General features: G+C 42.2%; 1 long non-coding RNA gene across 1 annotated transcript in view; it reads left to right on the top strand.

Annotated features, from left to right (window-relative positions):
* The first annotated feature begins 214 nt into the window (after window positions 1–214).
* The window catches only part of LOC122343358, a 32,790-nt gene continuing 26,902 nt past the window's right edge, over window positions 215–6,102 (top strand). The window contains exon 1 of the long non-coding RNA XR_006250759.1: window positions 215–1,134. This is a non-coding gene — a long non-coding RNA (uncharacterized LOC122343358). The remainder of the gene's footprint in view (window positions 1,135–6,102) is intronic.

Genomic DNA, 6,102 nt, shown 5'->3' with positions numbered 1-6,102 from the left:
AAATACTTTATAGGGTTTGTTGCTGCTACTTTATAGCATGGTGCACGTTTAATCAAACAGCTTGGCTTGAGTTTAAATAGTGTCCCATTTGGGAAGGGATGCGAATGGGATCTAGCAGCGGTTCGGTAGGAGGTCCCTTTAAGTTTCCTTCGAGGGAGGCCGCACTGTGTCACATGATGGACATGATATAATGAAACAGCGAACAGAAAAGCTAAGTGTGTGTGTGTGTGTGTCCATGACTACAAAATGAGCCTGTAAAGCAACGCAGTCGGCCAGTAGGCTACACGCCCCGTTTTCAGAGTTGGATCTACTGGAGCTGCGGTGTTCCCAACATCCCCCAGTGATGGTTTCCTGGTGCGGACCGGACTGCACCTGCCGCCACGCGCAATACGCACTTCGCAGAAACGCAAGAGGACGCGTGAAGTTATCTGCGGCTTTTGCCTATGATAAAAGACACAGTTACCGCAAACTCCTCGCGCTCGCGTGAGAGCCGAGAAATGCGTGGATTGTTATGAGCGACAAAGTAAGTGTGTAAAACGATCCCTTGGGCTATTGGGAACGCATGTGCATGTTCGGAGGAGGGGGGGAACGGCTCTGTTGTTACTAAGAGGGGATATTTTGATGATGTGCCACATGCAATGTTCTTTCACTCCGCCAAGCCTTGCCAACGTCCGCATTCCGGGCTCTGTTGCGCAGATTAAAATCCAAAGTTGAGGGCGAACGTGAGGAAATATGCATGTTTAGCCCTGCGTTTAACGCCGCGCGCGGATGTCTTATTTAAAAACCTCTAAGCTGAGCACTTCTGTTAAAGAACAACATCACGCCCCCTGTAAGTGCGCAGTTGCCGAAGGATGTCACAGCAAACCGAGTAACCTATGTCTGCGTACATGCAACCGACCCCAGCCTTTAATATTGACGATCAACTAAATATATTGATGTCTGAAGCGCGCAGAGAAGAGAGAGGGCTCACTTGAGATGTAAAGCAGTGAAGCCTCGCGCACTTTTAGAAGTTGCGCTGTTATTTCAGTACCATCGTCATCATCATTACACAAGATAAAGCGGAACAGGCGCCTCGGCGATATGAAGCAAAACTTCGCAGAAACGAGGAGCCGGCTCGATGCCTCTAATAAACAAGTAAGGCTGTTGAGATTTTCAGTTCGCTTCAATGCAATTTACTATGTGTACGTGGGTATGTCGTATAGGCTAAGCCTATAGGAATTTACCGTTAGTATTTTGTTAACGTGGATTTGCCGCGTCATTGTGGGTTATGTAAAAACAAAAATAATAAAGTGACGCGTTTGTGTCGTAATTCGCGCGTGTGGCGTTTAAACGAGTGCTCTGTTAGTTTAGTGTGCGTTTAAATAACTAGGAGCTATAGAGTCTATTTCAGAGCGGTCGGCGAGTGCGCAAGTCAAGAGCCAAGCGCTTATTTTCTAGATACGTAGAGCGATTTCCGAGCACGCACTCTTGGGTATAAACAGGCGACAGATGTGCCTTATACTAAGAATTAGAATTAGACTCCTGTCCGTCGGGTGTGTTAAGGTGGTTTTTTCGGTCCGCAATAAGGTGCGACGCCACTACCTTGTTGTCGTGGAGGGACGAAAAACAACCCGAGCACCTGACAACAACCTGAGCGCGCGTGCTGCCGAGACGATAACGCGCGCGCAACATGTAGGTTGAGCCTGTGGCGTTCAGACGGACAGACAAGCGCGGCAAACCGGGGGCAGCGGGCAGAAATATGATTTTGATTTATTGCTAGTGACGTAAACAGGTTGTCATAAAGTAGGTCGCTAAGCAACCGCGCAGGTAAAGGGCGTATTTAAGAGGATTGACGTTGACATTGAACGTTCCGCCAATGATGATCAGTCAACTTCTAACTCAGAAAGTGGTCGTGTAGGCTACTGTATATAATGGCCAACTTTAAAAATGTTTTAGTGCATGCCTGAATTATGTAAGTCCTATCACTTTAGCAACTTTGGAGATTTATAAAAGGATGGCTAGATTTTATAAAGCCACCAATCAGGACACATGTTGATAAATCTCCTGTGTTTTTATGTAAGGCTAGTGTGTGTGTGTGTGTGTGTGTGTGTGTGTGTGTGTGAACCAAAGAGGATCATATAATAACTGGAGAGAGGTATCCTTTGGCCTTCTTGTTCATCTCAGTGGCACTTGCTCAGCTGGCGCAGTATGCAATTTGAAATCTGCCATCTTTGTTTATGGGTGATCATTCTGCTGTCACGTTGTTTTGAGCCAATCACCTGAGATGTAAATGTCATGACAATGCTGGGCTGCAATATATATATATATATATATATATATATATATATATATATATATATATATATATATATATATATATATATATATATATATATTCATATTTTGAAATTAATGTCAGAGGAAGTTTAGTCTCTCAAAATCGGAACAGAATAAATAGCAAATATGAATATTATAAAAATAAATGTTTCTATAAATATAACTTTAGAATAGGGAACACATATTAAGTATTAATGAGTCTTCCCTTAATAAACTCCTAATTTGCTGCTTGTAAATAGTTAGTAAGGTAGTGTGTAGAGCAGAATTAAGTGATACTGAAATATGGTCATGCATAAGGCATTAAAATTCTAGTAATAAGCAGCTAGTTAACAGTAAAGCTTGTTACCAAAATAAAAGATATTGGTTCAGTACACTTTTGTGAATTGAATAATAATTTGAATTTAATACATTTGTAATTATATATATATATATATATATATATATATATATATATATATATATATATATATATATATATATATATATATATATATGGCAAAACACCTTACTTGCATTTTTATGTGTTGTGTAAACCAATATTGAGAAAGTACTTTTACAGGATGGTAGTGAGCAGCAGTAAGTGTGAGAAGTTATTGTTATGGCAACCATACATTGCAAGCTGATTCACTGAAGGATGTTCTAGCATTAAAGCATTGGCAAGTTGGCAATTTTACAATGCCAATGAAAATGCCAATGTTGTTTTTCTTCTTTCTTTCTGCAGTGTCATTCAGTTGAGGATACTTAAGCCAGTGAGCAGAACAGCTGAAACAGGAACATACTTTTTTTTTTTTTTTTTTTTTTTTTACACACCAGGTTATTGTCTGGTCACCCTGGATTTAAGTGATCTCAAACAACAAAAATGGCCATTAATGTTACAAAGACAAGGGGATAAGTTCACAATGTACTCATAAAAAGATCATAACCACCAAAACTCCATCTGTGCCTTGCATGTCCCTTAAATAACAGAGTTAGCCAAACGCTGGCTTCCGTTCCAACTTTTGTTGGCTTGGGAACCTTTTTGGCTGTGTTTCAAGTCACTTGACTTGAAATCCTTTGAATTGTAAGTCGCTTGAGCAATGAGTGACAGAATTTTCAGGGCTTTCCTGACTGTTCCATACGTTGTAAACATTCCCCAAAAAGGACGGTATTTATGAGACTGGCTTGTTTTTGTGAATGGGAAAAACCGACTCGAGGTCATGTTGTTCTGGGGAGTGTTAAGTGGATCAGTGTGGTGTAAGGAGTTATTTCCACTCTGGGGTGAATTAACCAGGCACATTTACTCACCACTGCATGGAGGAAAACAATAAGATTAACATTGCATTTAAAATGAACCAGGAGCTACTGACGCATGGGAGAGGCCTGCTGTGGATGTTTGTGTGTGCGCATTAATGTGGGTTCCCGCTCGCCAAAAACAAACACACATCATGAAGTGCGTCATCAGGCACGACGTATAAGGCTTATTGATAGAAATGCAGACCACAAGGGCTCCAGAAATGAAACAAGCTATTCTGGACTCTCTCTAGAAGATAATTGCGGCCTCATTTCTGATCGCCATACATCTCTCATTTGGGGAACCTCCAGTCAAAAACATCATACAGTTTAAACTCACCTTAAAGCCCAGGCCTCCTGATGTTTATCAGCTTCCTCTTTTGATGAGTCAACTGTGACACGCCAGCTAATGCAAACATTTGACTGGAAACCCAAGATTAAATGTACGCTTCCAGAGAACTGCTCAGAAACAACAGCATATGTGTTTCATTTCCTGATGAAAATTGCGCTATTTATATGCATGCTCACTGAAACGTGCATTTCATTTCGGGCGTCTGTGTGCGTCAGGTTGTTAAGGTTTGATTTAGCAAGTCGTGATGATGTTCAAAGGTGTGTGTGTGTGTGCATGATTAACAGTAGGAGTGCTTGTGATTCACGCTCAGCTGTGAAACCTGTGTTTCCGGCTTTGGGGTGTATGTGTGTGTGTGTGTGTGTGTGTGTGTGTGTGTGTGTGTGTGTGTGTGTGGTCATGATGTACTGCTCCCATGTGACTGCGTGTGTTTACATCCGACGGTGGACGGGAGGGGAAGTGAGCGATGACGCAGGAGCAGCAGTACAGAAGCAGAGGCTGCCGCCATTACCCTGAGCAGGAAAAAGGACAGAGTGAGTAAAGAAAAAGAGACTAACAAGACTTCAGACAAGATATATGGCAGTAGAGCCGTAGAGGGAGCACGAGATGTGGAAAATATAGGACATCATAAAAACAGAGGGAGAGGTAAAGCACAGGCTAGGACATATTGCAGTGCGGATTAACTTGGGGCTATTTAAAATCTACATGAAATCTGAATTGATGCAGTAGTTGAATTATATAGAGCCTAGATTGGAAAATAAAGCTATCCTGCTCTTGGAGTTCCTGCAGAGCTTACCTCCGACCTGCTCTGACACACTTGCTTGGAAGTTTCTAGTAATCTTCAAAAGCATAGCTGCAATTGCAGCGTCTCTGTACACTAACTTTTCCCTTCTTTTTGAGTTTCGTTCAAAACACCTTGCTATTCATTTTAGCCAAGCTTCTTAAAGTAGTGTGCTGATGAGCAAAGACAGGTGGGTAAATATCTCTCTCTACTTGCTGTGAAACGAAGTATCGGTTACAGTGGCCTTCAAATGGAATATGTTTACTCCTTTCAGTTTGAAATCTTACTTAAGATGGCAGTACCCCGTAAAGGCACTTTTGTTTGAATCAGACACATTTCTTGATTAGGTTTGCTTAATTGGAATTGGAGCTCTGTGGAGCAGGACTGGACATTAGGATACATTGAGACACAAGCCAATAGATAAAACATTTTTTCCTCACCAAAAATGTTTTACTTGGAAATGCGTTACACTGTGAAAATAAATTGTGTTTTGAATGCCGCTTCGTGTTGACTTTGAAGTTCATCCCTAGTTCTCAAACTTGATCACCCAGTAGCCAACAAATCATTCTCTTTCATCTTTCCTCTCTGGCTTCAAACATGCTAAGCCTTCCTTGTAACCCACAGCCATTTATGATATTCAAAGCACTAAATACCCCTTTGTGTTCAAGAAAAACTCTGGTACTTATGGTTTAAAAGCCTTTATTCAAACCTTGGCTTTGTGAGAGATCCTTCCTCTCTTCCCAGGGCTTCTCAGGTTGGCAGGGAGAGCGCGGCGATGGCCGATATTTGTGTCCCGAGTTCCCGGTTCCCAAAGTGCTGAATGGGAGAGGAATGCGCCCGGGCAAGCAAAGCTGGCAAGGCCCCTACCCGAGACCTCCGCTGCCTAATGTGAACTCATATCTCACTCGGGATGCCATTGACAAAGAGCAACTCTCCACGGGCACTGTGTTCTGCCCTACTCAAAACCTCATCTATCAAGAGTGAGGTCTGAGTGTGTTTGTGTGTGAGAGAGTTGGAGAGCTACTGTGGCTTGGCTTTCAAAGCGACCAGCATAAAGAGGATACATTTTCACAGAGTAATGACACAAGCTCGACTTGGCAGTGGTCGGCGAAAACGCTTTGATTCCGCCGCGACGGAGAGCACAACGCATTCCTTATGCAGAGGAAGCGGTTCGGTCAGCGTAACGCAGTAAACTTTCACAGGAAATGTAAAACGCTATAGGCAAGAAGGCCAAACTTCCATATTAATGGAGTTTTAAAAATCCACCAGTTTACCCAGCACAGCCTCTTTATTTTAGTCATTTTGTCAATGAAAAAAAACTATGTGAGAAAATCAAATTACTTCCTTGAACCATTGAGGCAACATTTTTATTGAGACTTGTAGGGAG

Source organism: Puntigrus tetrazona, chromosome 4, assembly GCF_018831695.1.
Source record: "Puntigrus tetrazona isolate hp1 chromosome 4, ASM1883169v1, whole genome shotgun sequence".
Lineage (NCBI taxonomy): Eukaryota > Metazoa > Chordata > Actinopteri > Cypriniformes > Cyprinidae > Puntigrus > Puntigrus tetrazona.
The sequence above is the reverse complement of the archived record's forward strand: the minus strand, read 5'-3'. Positions and strand labels throughout refer to the sequence as shown.